A 16,884-nucleotide genomic window follows, 5' to 3' on the forward strand; every position below is an offset into this window, starting at 1 on the left:
ACGTACCTTAAATATTAGTATAATAGTATTTACTGAATAATAAGCCTTTATAAAAATAGAGATATATAAGGATGTTTTTAATTAAATAAAAAAAATAGAGGGTTCTTTGGAGCAATGTTATAGAAGAAAATCTTCTGGTTCCCTAATAATCCTTTCAATGGATGGTTCTTTAAAAAAACTCAATGGAAAGGTTTTTTAGGGAACCAAAAGTGTCACTGCTATGCATCATTCCAAAGAACCTCTGTTGGCCCCTTATTTTTAAGAGTGTTGGATTGAAGAGGTTAAAGGTCTGATAAGTTTCAGCGTTGAAAATATGCTGAAAATCAGAATGGAAATTGAAAATGGTCAAATGTCACAAGCACTCCACAAAGTGTACGACTTCTCTCCGGAGCAAACAACACAAGTATGAAGGGGTTAAAGTGATAAGTGGCTCAGCTCCAAAGCCCTTCCCCCTCCCTTAGCTGCACTTGAATCTTTTTGCCACGCGCTCGTGGTCGGGCCCTGCCAACTTTTTTTAGCCTTCTCCCTTTCTCCTCGCCTCAAACCTGTCAAACCCCATAAGTGAAAACATATTGTACACACACTATTTTCTTTCGCGCTCTTTCTCCTCTCTCGCGCTGTTTTTTTTTTTTTAATGGGGGCTGATGGATTTTCAATCTAAGGAGCGTTTGTCTGCATGACATCACCCCAGGGCTTTTTAAACGTGATATTTCACCAGATGCAGTTTCTGCAGCGAGAAACGGTTTCATTACCATCATAATTCATTTTGGAAAGTCTTCCCTGTGTCTCATCTCACCGGAGTTGAGCTGGTTAAAACTGTAGGAGCACAATCCCTATCTCTCCTTCTACTGGAGAAGATCATGCTTTTAATTAACTGCTGCTTTCAGGGCAGGCCTTGCTGATTACGGTGGAGGAGGGGACTAGTGTGCAAAAGCCCTGAAACCACTAACCTTGACAGATGACTGAAGCAGAGCAAGGTATTTTGCAGTTGTTTTCGTTCTCCGGAGATTCGGCCAAGCAAATACTCACGTGAACGCATGAAAAAAGAAATACGGGATCTGAGCCCTCGCAGCCATGTTAGAGAACATGCACACACTGCAGATTATTTTCACATTATCTGTGGTTTGCAGGATTCAGTAAACAGATTTTTTTTCCCACTCTGACCTTTTTTGGCTGGGTGACCTTTTTTTCCATAACCAAACCAGCTTAGTACACGAAAGCGATCCAAATGGTGACTTTTTAAAATAATAAACTGTATATTATCACATGCTGAAAGGGTTATATCATAACTTGATGACTCAAGTGTTTAGTATAAATAAGAGAAGAGCCTTGGGTCAGTGAACATCTGCTTTTGTTAAAAACCAGAGACAAGACAGTGCCTGTTTTCAGCAGAATGCCTACCAGCTTCTCTTCCAGCCCCTGGGGAAATTAACGAGCATAATTTCATCTTCTCCCTCCATTCCAGCTTTTCAGAAATGTAGTGGTTTCACTTGTGGTTCTGCAAAACAAAATGAAGAGAGATGAGAGAATTGCCATTTCCAGGTACAAGCAACATTTCACCCAGTGTGAAAACAGCATTAAAAGGCCTGCTGTCTGGAAGTGAGCAAGAGACAGAGGTATTAGGTCCTGCTGGCGTGCCAAAGTTACCTCAGCTACAGCCGCCCCAGTAAACACTCACCGGCTGAGTAATTGCTGTTTTATCACCGTTTCTAAAAACAACGTTCTTGCTGGGCCCCGTGAATGGGGGATGCCAGCAGACATACAACAGCCAGCTCAAAGTAAGCGGTTCCTACGCTGGTATGCGCCTGCTGAGAGATGGGGCGCGTCTGAACGGGGCAGATAGAGGGGAGCTGTGCCAGCCACTGACAGAAAGCCTCAGGCACTCTACAGTACAGTGCTCTCTTCACTCTTACTTATTAACTTTTAATTTATATATCAGGTACATAATACACATAAATCAACCCAAATGTGAATGTAATAAGTGTTAACCACCTGTATATATTAGTGGGTGATAAGGTCAAAAATAACATTACCCATATTTTAAGACATTTTCACAACACAAGCAGTGTTTAGCCTTTAGTTTTGTTAGAATGCACCACAAAACAGTAGTACCACATATTTACCACATGAAAAACTTTTTTTTTTTAATTCTTTACTTTTTCAAGGATTTGTAGTAGCACACAGAGGAACACATTTTAAACCATGTTTTATCATTTGAAAAAAGACACTAGTGTTTCATGTTGAATGAGTAATGGAGGCTACCACTTTAGAGGAGCTAACTTAATGAGTTAACAGAGCTAACCGATATGTTGGCTGTATGCTGATGATGATTCATTGTGGATGATGTGCTGACATTTCAGAGAAATAGATTCTCACTGTTTCTGGACTTCACTAACATCAGCTAGAGAGAAATGCTGAAAGGCAGTTAGTCTAGTTTGCGAAAAAGCTGCGCCGTCTACGCGTTCTCGGCCTTCTCAGCCACGTATTAACAACGCATGCTCAGGCACTACTGGGTTTGGTAGTAGCAAAGTGTAATATAATATATAGTCACTCTCAAACAGGAGTGAACTAGCCACATTTTACAGTCCTGTTACAACATAAAATCAGTGTTTCACTGAATAGTTTGTGTATTTTCTCCATCTTTTCATGATAAAACAAAACAAACATCTGAATAGTGATTTCAGAGTTTGAATACAGGTTGAGTACCTGAGCACATCCCTAATGCAGTGTTCACATGTCTGCGTTGAAAAAACCTCATTCCACACCTCATAGCAGTATGCGACCTACAGTGGCATGAAGCTGTGCAAACGTTGCCATGGTGGCTGTGGTTCCAGCGAAAATGGATGATTATCAGAGAAAAGCTTTAGCAGTGTAGATTGTTTGGCAGAAAAGGAAAGAGGACACTCGGTACTCTTTTATTTTATTATGTATAACACTGGGTTTGTCTGGAGTTCAGCAAAGAGACGTTTGCCATCTATGACTCCCAAAAAATTGACATTGGGTTTATTTGACCTCTACAGTCAATGGTAAACGTTGGGAAAAACGAACTACTGAGGGATCAGTCCGCTCAACGCTGTGATCTGTGGAACACTGCCGCTTGTGGCTCCACTGAAAACAATGGAATCCAATTTGCTGTCTTCCGTCAACCGCACACATGTGAAAGCAGCATTTGATTTAGTATCAACAGAAAAAAAAATCTACATCTCACAGATGTTTCGATTTGATACTTCAAACTGATTTTCGGTGACGTCTTCATTGTACTAGGAAGAGCAGAATTTTAGGCGACACTGAGCTACTGTCCTAAAATGTCTGCGTTTTATTCATTTAACTGCATTCGTAACCCTTTACGAATACATTTTATGTTATTTGCAAGGCTAATCTAGATATATGTATTCCAAATTTCTACATTTTATAAATGCTTATGTATCGACATCCACATTGGCATCAGCAGATACGTACATGAAAAATATCATACATCGGCATCGGCCCCACAGTTTCCATATCAATGCATCCCTATAATTTATCACAATAATGACAGTGTTAGCCAGCAAATTTTCAGCTATGGCTGAGGCCTGATATTATAAAATAAGTCTTGACACACAGATAAACTTATATTACTGTAAAAATAAAGTACACTAATGTAGCAAAGACAGCAAACAGACCAATATGGCAACAGAGGATGAAGCCACTTGTGGAGGGGCAACGAGACAAAGCAAACAGACACTGTTAAACTGCAGCCTGGCAGACAAATACGGGTAATGACTGACTGATGGGCCTGTGTTTTCTTAAGCATGTTGCATCATATTGCAGTTAGCTCTGAGCTCAAGAGCATGTTTCCACTTAACTGGCTTACACCTGGCTTAGCAGGTACAGTGCACACAAAGTGAACACTTGAAAAAGCTGCAAGTACTTGCAGTCATAATCATCAAGCATCTTACAGCCAAGTTACTAGTTACAGTGAACTGTAGCAACCTGCTGCTGTAAATATGCGTAACGGCTGCATGATATGGGCAAAATAGTAATATTGTGATTATTTATATTATAAAAATAAGTACTGATGAATCAATACTGTGATATACCAGTCAGAGACCACCCTTCATTTATTAATTTATTTATTGCCTTTATTACAGTTTCCATTCTTTTCAGTTTTCCTAATGGGTCATCACAGGGATATTTTTCCATACCTCTAAAGTTCAGTCTTAGATGTTGGTTACTTTTTTTACCTCTCACAATCCAAGTAATCTCAAACACAATCAGTGATGTTTGAGGTCTGGACTCTGGGGTGGTCAGTCTATTGTTCTAAGAACACCAGCAGCTTCTTTGCTTGATTTGCAAATGTTCTATTTTTTTGTCTATTTCCTTTTCTCAGTGAGGGCTTCTTGACAGCTACATGTCCTTTAAGACTCATAGCACTCAGTTGTCATCTTCACACCATAGAAGGATGGACAGCAACACCTGTGGATTTTTTATTATGCAGTCTTAATATACATTTGCATGGGATGTAGGATCTCTGAAAACTCAGTGTCAAGCTCCATCTCACCTGCTGTGCTTCATAATCTGCTGATAGAGAAAACACACATCTATCATTCCTGCCACCTTTATGAGTAACTATAATTATGTCAGTCAGTGCACACTTTATAACACCTGGGTCATTGTAAAGCAATGAGGGAGGCTGAGAGTGTTTTTGCAGGCTTATCTCGCTCACACATCTTTGGCTGTCTATGCACTAAAATAATCAGTGAAAGTGCAGGAGTGACTGATACAGGATATCAGTTTTTGAGTGTTCATTGTGCATGTTAATTACAGGGAGTTCTAAAAAATTTTTAAATAAGACTGCAAGTGCTGAGATTCACTGAAAAAAGTGATGCATTAGACTTAAGTGATTCAAATGTGTACATCATTTTCACATTAATAATATAGAATGGCCTCAAAATTTGGAAAATTACCTATTTAAAAATCAGAAAACTATTGATTGTTACTATTGATATTTGTTTCAGGTAAAAGCGCAACATGAAACTGATGATGGACTGTGTGGAGAAAGCCTGGGGAAGAATTCCAACCAGACTGCACTAACGCTATGGTAAAGCACAGAGGTGGAAACGTCAAAGTCTCGAGTTGTTTTTATTTTAATGGTGTCAGTGAGCTTGTTTTTATTGGTAGATTATGAACTCAGAAGTGTACAAGCACATTTTGGATGTAAACTTCCAGAGGTCTGCACAGAAACTGCTCAAATAATAAACCAAAACACATCAGCCGCTTTTTGAAAGAATACCAAAAAGAAGATGACACTTTTGGAATGATCTGTTTAAAATAAATTACACTTGGTTTGACATTTTGTTTGACACAATTTATCAAATGATACAAATATTTTACTACTTTCTGAGGCCAATGCATCTTACATCAACACAATTTTTCAGTCTTTCAGTTTACTCTTGGCAATAACTGTGTTTTTATCCATGCAGAAAATGACATACAGTACAGTGAAAAAGTCAGAGACCCTTCAATTATTTAATTTCCAGTTAAAATAGCCTTCAAGAACAAATTATTTTCAGGAGATATTTCTGAGGGGATTAGATCTAAAATAATCCACATGCATAAGGAAAGAGAAAGTAAAAAAAAAAAGTAAAAAAAAAACATTAGTTTGAAAAATTACTAAAACTGACAGACCAGAGAAAATGTGACTCCTAACAACCATGCAAGACCTAGTAGACCACCAAAAATTTCACCAGATAAACAGTGGTTAGAGCTTTCATCTGTTAGGGACAGGAGAAAATCAAGCTCCCCTCTTACTTCAGATCTGAAAAGACTCACAGATGTTTCTGTCCCTCCATCCACTGTGAGAAGACAACTTAACATTACGGGTCTGAAGGAATATGTAGTTGTCCTTACTGAGCCCTGAAAGGATGTGTAGCTGTCAAAAAGTTGCTACAGAGAAAAAAAAACAGCCAAATAAAGAACATCTGCAAACCAAACAAAGAAGCTGCTGGTGTTCTCAGAACAATGGACTGACCATCCCAGAGTCCAGACCTCAACATCACCGAATGTGTTAGGAATTATTTGCACCATGAAAAGCAGAAAATACAACCAATGTCTAAGACTGAACTTTAGAGGTATAAAAACTATTCCTGCAGATTTCTTTGCAAAACTGAAAGCAAGTGTCCCAAAAAGAATGGAAGCTGTAATAAAAGCAAAGAGTGGATACTGATACTATATTTAGTTGATGAAGTTTATGTGTAATTTTCTGGGTAATTTCACTTGTAATTAATGTCCATTTTGACTGGAAACTAAATAAATGAGGGGTGATCTCTGACTTTTGCACAGTCCTGTATAATTTTCAGTGCAAGTGCATTTGCATGTATCCACACATTTTTCTCTAAATGTGTGATAGATGGCTCTATCTGATGACTGTATCTTCAGAGCACACTGGCCTGAACTCTGTGTCTGTGCTCTCTCAACTCCAAACCACGCTTGGGTAAGACACTTCTGGCCTTTCTGAGTGAAAGAAAGCTGTGGGGGGCGTTCGCTGCTTATCAGCAAATCTCATGAAAAACAACAGGCCGAGACTGCAGAAGGCTCGGCCACGGCTCCGCAAAGGCCTGACCCGCCCTGTGGGCTTCACTCCACTTGTGTGGCCCTCTTTGCGCTGTCTTTTCTCCTTTTCTATCCGTTTTATCACTCAGTTGCTCTGCAGGCCATGTGCACATGGACAGTATGACAGCACTGACAGCCGGAGATGAGCCAGGACTAGAAAAACAATCACGCGAGTGTCGTGAAGTCAAGATTTTCGCTGCCTGTCTCTTCCCTCATACATACACACATGCACACTTGGGCTGTCTTTTTTTCCAACCCAGCTTAACGGAGAGATGGTAAGGATCCAGATAAAACACTGCAACCCCCTCTCTTTCTTTCATGTCGTCTATATGCTTTGATTGTGCTGTTCTGAAAAGGGGGAAAATGATTCACGCTGCTGGCGTGCATTCGTGGCCGAGCTGCAGCTGCAAGTTGCACCTGCAGCATGAGCAGAGTGGGAAAAACAAGCTGCCAGGCACATGCGAAGAGAAACAGACCCACCCTCACACACTCACACACACACAAACGCATGCTTCCCCACCCATGTAAACATGAGAGAGGCTAAAGCAATTTCTAACAACCATTTTCAGTACTGAGTTCTCTTTTTCAAAACTCTTCACACAGTTTGTACAACAATACTGTATTTGGACCAAACCATTTTTCTTTGTGTAATATGAATACAGTGAACATAATGTCCAGAAATCTTTTATTCACTTCTTGCTCAGTCTCAGTCTTTAGCAAAACAATGTATTTCTGGGCTCAATTCGCAAATGCTTGCATGTGCTATTACAAAACTGTTGCATGTTTGCATGTTGGCACTGATGGCGGTTTGAAGCAACACAAATGTTGGCATGGTGACATCATTAGTGAAAATGGTCGTTTGCTACAGGAAGGCATTAGTGTATATTATTTATTTAAGGTGGAAAATGAAGGTGGACATTCTGCAAAATTATTTTTTGTTGTATAATACTGAGTTCGCCTGGACTTCCAACAATGAGTTAGTCAGCATCCATGGCTCTCAAAAAAATAAACATCCAGTATATTCCAATGGCAAAAGTTGGGAAAATTGAACTGTTCATGGAACGTTGTGTTGATGCATACGAAAACAATGGAATATCCGGTTTGTCAGCATGTAAAGTGAGAATTACACTTAGTACACTTTATTTGATCTTTTTGTTCTTTGGGTCCCATACTGTATCTAGTACAGCTTATAGAGCTTATTTAATCAGAAATGTTTGGAACTAAAAAAAAAAGACTGGAGTTTAAAACCCCTCCCATAGAGAACTGCAAGGTAACACACTAAAACAGATGTTTCAAACATTAAGTAAAGAATGGTATATTCTAGTCATTTCATGAGCTTTTCATTTTGTTTTTTAATTGGTATATGATCGTAAACATGTGCATTCATGGCAGTGTTTAATGTAGAAACTTGTACTTTATAAGAAGCCTTTTATCCAAATAAGGCTGCTACGGTATTACTAACATTAATTAAGGCTTTATAAGGATGTTTTTAATTTTATGAGCCAATAAAAAATATAATGTGTGACGTTTTGTGAATGGATTCAAAATATTTTAGGAAAGAATCACAATGTGTCTAAGAATCGATTATTTTTCCCACACCTACTATTGATACAGTAGGCTAATATATGCAATAAAACAATACACCAAGCTTTTGATTATCTTTCATGTTTAAAAATAGCCAAAAATATTTTAGCCAAAAATTATTGGATATTTTATTGAATATTCTATTTAGTACTTGATGCAGTCTTCATTTTCAAATTGGCCCATCAGTGCAGTCTTGTACTCTCATTGTAAAGCCTATAGTGGTACACTGTAGACTCTTGGTTTTTGTAGGTGGCAGAAGGATAAAGGATAAAGACCACAGGCAGCAGAAGGATGCCAGCTTTTGTTTTATATGAGCTGGACCATGCTGGGCAGGGCACAGGAGCCTTCATGACCTTTATGACCTTCAGCAATAAAAACTTTATCATGCAACTGATAAAAGTTTTAATTAAAGTGACACTCTACTGCAGAAAGGACCTCTAGGCTGCAGATCAGAGAGAGTGGAGTTTTACTGTTGGTTTTAGTGACAGTGGTGGTGGGCGAATGTGTCTGCTTTTCATTATGAGAGTGCTTGCTGGACTGAGCTGTTTAATTAACTGAACTGGAAACTCAAAGCAGTGTTGAATCAAAAGGCCATGCTACGAGAAGCCTTTACTGCATCTCTAAAGAGCCGGCCTTTACACACAAGCTTACACTGGCATTTAAAGACACAAATCTGGAGAAGAGTTTGTACTTATTGCCAATGTACACACACACACACACACCTAACCTGTTACCATCTGTGATGCAAAAACACCAAACTCACACTGTGTACATACAGTCGTATACAATATGTTTGGGCGCCTCTGGTCAAAGTACGTTTTGTAAGTGAAAAAAGTTAACATCCTCTACAGAGAACACACTTCTGCACATTTAATGCACAATTACTGTTTATTTGCTGAATTCAACATACTGGGAAAAAGAAAATTAAAAAAAAAATTTTGGCACATTTTTCTCAATATGTTAATTACCATTATGTTATTTTTTTCCCAATATGTTTAAAACTCAGCAAAAAAGAAAGGAAAAAAATGTGCATTAAAATTTGCAAAATAATGAATTATACTGTATTTAACTTTGTTCTCTGTAGAAGATGTGTTTATTTATTTTGATTTGGAAAATCAACAAAACGTCATTTGAATTCAAATTGGTGTTTAGAAAAATATTTAAACATGTTTCTATTTTTGACTTTAAAATTCCTTTAACTTTGTGTTGCATGCTAACAGAAATTATTTACGCATTTTTAGAATTCTAGCTAGTTTCAGCCTTTTGTCTAAATTTGCCAATTTGTCTAAATTTGTGCCAAAACATCACAGAAAATCATTAATAAAAAACAGATTTTTTTCTTTTTTGTTGAGCAATAAATTACATTATAACACAAAGGCTGTTTTAGTTGTCAACACATGCAATATTTTTTGCCATCTTTACAATGTCAGTTTATCTTTGCCTATATTTATTGTTAGTCTACTCTTCTGCATGCTTGCCTCTCCCGAATGCATTTTTTGGTGCATGCAAAATTATGACATTTTTCCTGTGTTGTATAGTGTGTGATGTATTATTTTTAAACACAAAAGCATGAATTGACAAACTACCAAAACAATTATGTCAACACCAAACAGGCAAAATTAGTTTTGTTAGGTACATATTTGTTTCAGTTGTGACAAACCAAGAAAATGTTTCAGTTAATGTGTAGAGAGCAAAAACGTAATAGTGATTGGCTGTTGATAAATTATTAAAAACATTTTTTTTTTTCAAACAGCAAATCTTATATTTTGTAAGAGCATTAAGGTGCTCAGTAGTGACACTTTTAAAAAGATTGTATGGATTTTTCTGGCTTTGTAACAGTTTTCTTTCAAAATGTTAAAGGACATTGACTCACCACATGGTCAAGAAGAAGGAAAACGGTTTAGTATTTCTTCACTGGTCACATATTTAGGGGTGTGGCCACATGTTGATTTGGAACAGAGAGATTATAGCTATGTTTCAAAAGCTAGGCTACAACTGAGAAAGGTGAGTCTTCGGTAGGTCTGTCCTATGTCTTTATTACATAAGTCAAAATGTAATGCTTTAGCAAAGCCACTTTGTGAGGACAGCATATTTTCACATTTTCAGAGCATATTTTGTTTTTTTAAAAATATATATTTCCACTTAGTTTTGGTAGGGACTGAAATGGCATTTAAGGTGAAAATAGGCATAAAACAAAAAACAAATGGGCAAAAATCATGCAAGTGTCTTATTTTTCAGTGTAATGTCCAGAGTAAAGCTTGGGAACATGCAATACTCAGTACATGACGGCATATAAACACATCGTTTTATCAAATTTATCAAATAATGCTTTAACAAAATTCTGCTGTGTTGCTAAGTATTAAAGGTGATGCGTGTAAATGTGTTCAGATTTCCCATTGACATACTTTTAAACAGATGTTTATTAGGGAGGGAGGGACAGTGTTTTGAATCACTTCTGTAAAATGACCCACACAGCAACATAAAACATCCTCTAGCAAGAGTGCAATGCTCTAGCATGCCTACTTAACAAGCCATGACATGGCCACCATTAACGAGAGGAAACTGATACACACACACAAACACACAGACATACACACATATAAATGAATGCACACTCTTATACACACGCGAACAGCTGGGCGAGGAATGTGGGGAAAATACGAAAATACGCTCTCAGAAGTGTTTGAGCAGAGCTGAACTCGTTGGCCATCTACTGCCAGGCATGCCAAGGCATTCAGTGCCACTCTCCACAAACCACAGCCTGACTAATGTGCAGCTATGGAGAACTAGTGAGCTTTGGGTTAGTACGGTCTTTCTGACAGGGAGTACTGTACCTGACAATGAGTCACAGCTGTACAGCGGCTCCAAAAACCTGTCCATGATTTTCAAATCTGTCAAAGAAATAAAGACTGTATTATGGGAAAGATAAAGATTTCAATGATTCATGAAAAAAAGCTTGGAAAGCAAGAGTACGGACCTACAGTTGAAGACTGACGGATATAAAGAGCCTGTAAGAAAAGTGCAGCGGTTGTAGGTGTTACGGCTTGATTGACTTGATAGTCATTTTCGAAAGGTCTATCAAATGGAGGGATCTTTGATATTCAATCAGTTATTCTCAAGTCTTGACTACAGTGGCGACAGATGTGAGGTTACCCTACCTGCAAGTACATTCTGGTGGACGTGAGGCCACCCATGCTCTGAAGTGTGAGAGGCCTTATCATCTGACAACAGGGGATTTTTGCTGAGGTGGTTTTCACAGCCACTCAACTGAAGAATCAGCTATACACCCACGTCCATGGTCTCCTGACTGCTGCTGAGGACCTGTGGGTGCACTGGCTGAAAGTAGTCACAAAAGAATCACAACTACACTGAAAAAGTATGAACATCTGACCAAATGAACATCTTTTCTTCATATAAATAAAATATAATACAACAGTTTTTTCTTTGAGATGACTTGCTTCCATGAACATTTACATTTAATGTTTAATTCATGCGGAAATTACATACACATTTGAATCAACAAAAAAAATTGAGTGCATTACACTTTCAGTGTGCTCTTACTACACTATTTAAGTACATTTTTCCCTGTAATGGTACTTTTTGGGTATAGTTAAATCCTATTAAGTTTTACTTGGATGTATTTCTAATCAAGTATTTAACTTAGCAATTACTACAAAACTTTTTATTACAAAACTATCTTTGTTAACAATTTTTACTTATATTCAACTAAATTATAGTAGCAGTCCTCCTACTTAAGTAGGGATTTCCAGTATGCCTTCCACCCCTCAATAGCTCTCAGTAAACAGCTTTTCTTCTCCAATTCACTTTTTCCTTTCCTGCCACCGTCAGTCTCACTCTGGGAGGAGAAGAGTGTCAGGTCAACTCCATCGCTCTGCAGTGGCTTTAGTACAACAGACTCATTATTCATGGCCTTGACAGTTTTATGGTGCAAACATGCGAGTGAGGGGGATGTTGTACGTGCCTCAAGGGCATCGGGATGAATCTGCTGAGAAGACACACACCAAGCGCTCAGCACACATCACACCCGTCCTCCATCTGTTACACTTACTACCCAGTTTAAAGCAAGTTAAAACAGTGGTTGGGCTAAAAATAAAATTTGCCCCTTAACCCAAGCAGTTACTCAGGCAAGACGTGTTTGCTTCCTAAGTTTTATTCCCGAACAGGCCTTTTTTATGTGGTTTGTGACACTTAGTGATAAATATACTGTAATCTGTAAAAATGAACAGTATGGATTAAAGTATGGGTAAGTATTGTTTTTAGCTATGCACGGTTCTTTTGTACATATTACATAAATCTGCCAAAATGGTGCTGAATGTTGTTTTAAATCTGAATTCGCACTACATCTCGCACTACATCTCATCACATATTTCTCGACTTGCTGGAAGCAAAAGGCCGCAAGGCCGCGGTGCTGCATGATGAAGCTGACCAATGAAGGCCTGCTGGTTTAACCCTAATGTGCTAAGGGCTAAACCTAGGCTAAAGGCTATCATTACCAAGAGGCCAGTGGGTCCTTCCATAAGTCTCTCTAACATTCGCTCCCTCAATAACAACCTGCACTAACAGTAACTTGGACTGTATCTGAATACACAGTGGACAGCCTCCTATTACCATGTTTTATGCTGTTTGTGTGTTATGTTATTTGTGACATATCAGTAAAACCAAAAGGTTTGAAAGAATTCCAACCAGTATACCACCCACTATTATTGCCGTTATCCATAGAATACTGGCATTACAGATTATGCCATTAGCATTTTTACTGCGGCTTGTCAAGCTACACCACCGATGTGTTATTCTGTCTACTGGTGCACATGCACACATAGGAAATTGCTTCATGGTATCGGTCATAGGTATCGGTATACATGCATGACTGAAGGAGCCAATCAGAGTAGAGGTTTCAAGAAGCCAATCTGAGCGCCATATTCAGATAGCCAATCTGAGTGCAACATTCAAGCAGTAAACCAGAGCGCATGAAAGATTGGAGGACCCAAGTAGCCAATCAAATTGCAAGATTCTATTAGCCAATTACAGTCAGACAATCAGAGGGCATGACTGCAACAGTCAATCATAGCACAAGATTCAACAAACCAATCAGAGCACTGCATTTAGCTAGCCAATGAGAATGCAAAATTCAAGTAGCCAATTAGATTGTAGGACAAAACTTGCCAATTACAGATTACAGATTATAGTCAGCCAATCGGGGGGGCAGTACTGGATTAGTCAACCAGAGTACAGGATTCAATTAAGCAATCAGGATTGAAGCATAGCACAGTGTAAGATTCAAGAAGCCAATCAGAATACATGCTTTATCTGACCAATCACAGCACATCACGGAGCTGGCCAGTCAGGTTGCAGGATTCAAAATTCAACTAGCCATTCAGAGTCCAAGAGGAAAGTACCGTAGTATTCAAGTAGCCAATCAAGTTGTAGAATTCAAGTAGCCAATTAGAATACAGAAATTAGGAAACCAATCACGATTTAATAAGTATTCCTTGTAGACTTCTGCATCTTGTCAGTGGACAGGATTTGGTAGAGAAGGTTTATCTCAACAAGGATATTCTTAAAACCGCAATTACCATTTCTGGCATTATTGTTATAAGCACATGGAGAGCAGTCAATTTAACTTCCCCTCAGTTTCATTTACTAACAAAACGTTTGTGAACAAACTAGACTTTCTGTTCGACGTCTGTTATGCAGGGGGTCTCTTTGAGCAGGGGCCCCAAGCACTTGCTTGGTTTGTTTGCCCTCTAGCTTCGCATCTGGGGTGTGTGAGGCCCATATCATGATGAAATTCTGCCACTGGAACCCCAGACTTTGGAATGCCATCCTTCAGCATCTGCACTTCTTTCTCCCTTTTCAGACTGAAAGGGGAATTCCACCAATATTTCAATTTTTCTACCAAATTAAATGGTTAAGATGTAAACAAAATCATTCAGCATGTTTTGATTCGTTCACAGTGGCGGTGATAGGAACCAGACATCTGAAATGCTTAATGCTTCTGAAAGCTCCCTCACAGAAAGTTATCACACAGAATGGTTACAAGTAAGTTGCCTGATGGCTGAGGCACTATTTTATCACATTTCTGAAACAAACTTTCTAAATTATATGCATTTTTTTATTATTATTATTATGCCAAAGGGGAACATGCAGGGCGTTGTAAGACAAAATAGTCCTTAAATAAAACTTATTTTCAGATTCATCACTATTTTACCATGATCAATATTACATATAATTTTTTTGAAGACAAGTCTAGGTTCACTACTTGTTTTGGATAGTAAAATAAAAAGGCTATATTTGCACTGCTGACATTTGCCACACCTAGTTCCCATTACCACCACTGAAAAGACTTCAGCAAGGGGCAGCATTTCACATAAGACCACATTAAATGACATATATTTATAAATGTATACATAAGAAACTATAAAGTTTTCTTTAAAAATATTATTATTATTATCATTAAGACAATCAGGTAACACTTTACTTGAACACTGCTATATAATACTGACATAACCATGCCATACACATGCAATGGCAGATGTCATATGCTGTTATGAGTAATGACAGATTTTGTTCAGTGATGTTCAGTCATGTTACCATTAACAGTATTTGTCGTGACAGATTGCACTGATGTTTAATGTCATAACAGCTTATGTCACATGCTAATTTTCGCTAAGCATACTCTTACCATACCGATCACATGGTGTGTTTTGAATCGAAACAACCTCCTCCCTTAGAGTGCATGTTACATAATGAGCAGACCTGTGATGTACCATGTTAGGGCTGGTTCTGCTGTTTAATCAAATGGAGGGAACAGCATGGTGTGACAGCTTATGGATGTCTCTACAGCTGTTGCTCCAGACTGGGTTTACTTTGGCACGCTTACTGTAAGCCAAACATCCTCCAGGACTTATGTCCACCCTGCCATCCAAAGCAAGCACAGCCCTGCAATATGGACATCAGGCAACCTAAAACGTGTTAAGTAGCCCAGTCTACCGAATGGGCAGGCGGCAAAGGAGGAACACACACAAAGGTGTGCGGGAAAAACTTGAACTATGCCTCCAGTAGGAACATTAGCTCCAGTATTTCTAGTTCATAAAGCTTCATTTCATGTTCATTAGCCAACACTATGCGTGTATTTATGATTAACTGTCATTTTAATCAATAAATGTCCAGTTTTGGAAAGAGTAGGCCTACAGAATGATACCTGAACAGAAGTACACCTCCCAGGAGCTAATGAGGAGTAAAAGGATTGTGGCAAAAAAAAAACCAAAAAAAAAAACATGTCCATCTCCATACCTGGTAACTTTACAAAAGAAGGCAAAAATATTCCTAACTTTTAATGTAAATTAATGTAAAGAGATTTACTTATTTGAAGTAATTTTGGAGCACTTCTATTTGTTCATTCTTCCTGAAATTTCACAAGGGCTGCTGATGTATATTACAAATATAAAGCGATAAAAGACGGATAAGCTGCAACACTGCGAATTCAACTCATGAAAGTCTTGCTAACCAGCTGAGCTGTCTAATAACAAAATGCCACCGCGCTGCCAAATTAACTTAAAATCGCCTACCAAAATGGCGGCAGCATGATTGCGTGACGTCATCAGGAACAGAACTGGTGATGGTAGTAAATGATTTCAAGCCACTTTTCCACTGCATGGTACGGTTCGACTTGTCTTGACTCTACTCGCTTTGGTACCAGCTACTTCGTTTGCCACTGCAGATTAGTACCCCTCAATGTAGCTGGTCGTCATAGCGACACCGCATGAAACTTCCCAGACATGTAGGAGACAAATTTTGTTCAGAAGATGCTGATGGCAGCAAGACAAAAGACTGCTGAAAAAAAGGAGAGTTAGGGAGATACGACATCAGAGTTCAGACAACAAGACAATTCTGTTGCTTAAAGGTGACGTTAGAGGCTATACTAAGCTGGCAGCTAATGTTAGCATATGTGTTTAGCAATTCTCTCCAGCCAATCAGTAATCTGTAGCGTTTTTACATCACCTTTTGGTTTTCGGCTCAGCTCGCTTGAAACCTCGATGGAGGTGGTGCCAAAAACAGTACCTAGTGCCAGGTACCAGATTTGCCTAGTGGAAAAATTGAGTAGAATCGAGTTGAGTTGAGCCAATATCATGCAGTGGAAAAGCGGCTTACATCATACGGGTTTGCTCATTACTGTGACAGCAGATTCCGCTGCATAAACATTATAAGTCTCATACAGTCCACTATAGCCACCGAGTTTGACTGCACACCCGAGAAGAGCTTGTTTACATCTGTAACAGGTCTAAAGAGAAGCCTGTGGTGATGCTGCCATTGTAGATGGGCTCAGAGAGGTGGCAGGTGAATCTTCAAACCAAAGCAGTGCATTATGGGTATCCCCTATTTCCTAGGGTACATCAGTTGTACAATACTTTTTGCAGTGCACTTTGGGATTGTTTAAATGCAATGGACCTTCTGTTTTCAGTCACCACTACAAAATGGCAGAACCCCAAAACAGTGTACTATATAGTGAATAGGCCACAGTTTCAGTTCGAGTCAGGGACAGTGATGTGTACGGGTACTCAGGTACTCAGTTAACCGTTTAAGTTTGCTAGAAGACTAAAAAGTGTGGTAATTTTTTTTTCATTTGGTTGTTGTTGACTACTTATGTCCATAGTTTATCTTTAATATGGCTGGTCTTGAGTGTAATGT

The sequence above is a fragment of the Colossoma macropomum genome, unplaced genomic scaffold, assembly GCF_904425465.1.
Source record: "Colossoma macropomum unplaced genomic scaffold, Colossoma_macropomum, whole genome shotgun sequence".
NCBI lineage: Eukaryota > Metazoa > Chordata > Actinopteri > Characiformes > Serrasalmidae > Colossoma > Colossoma macropomum.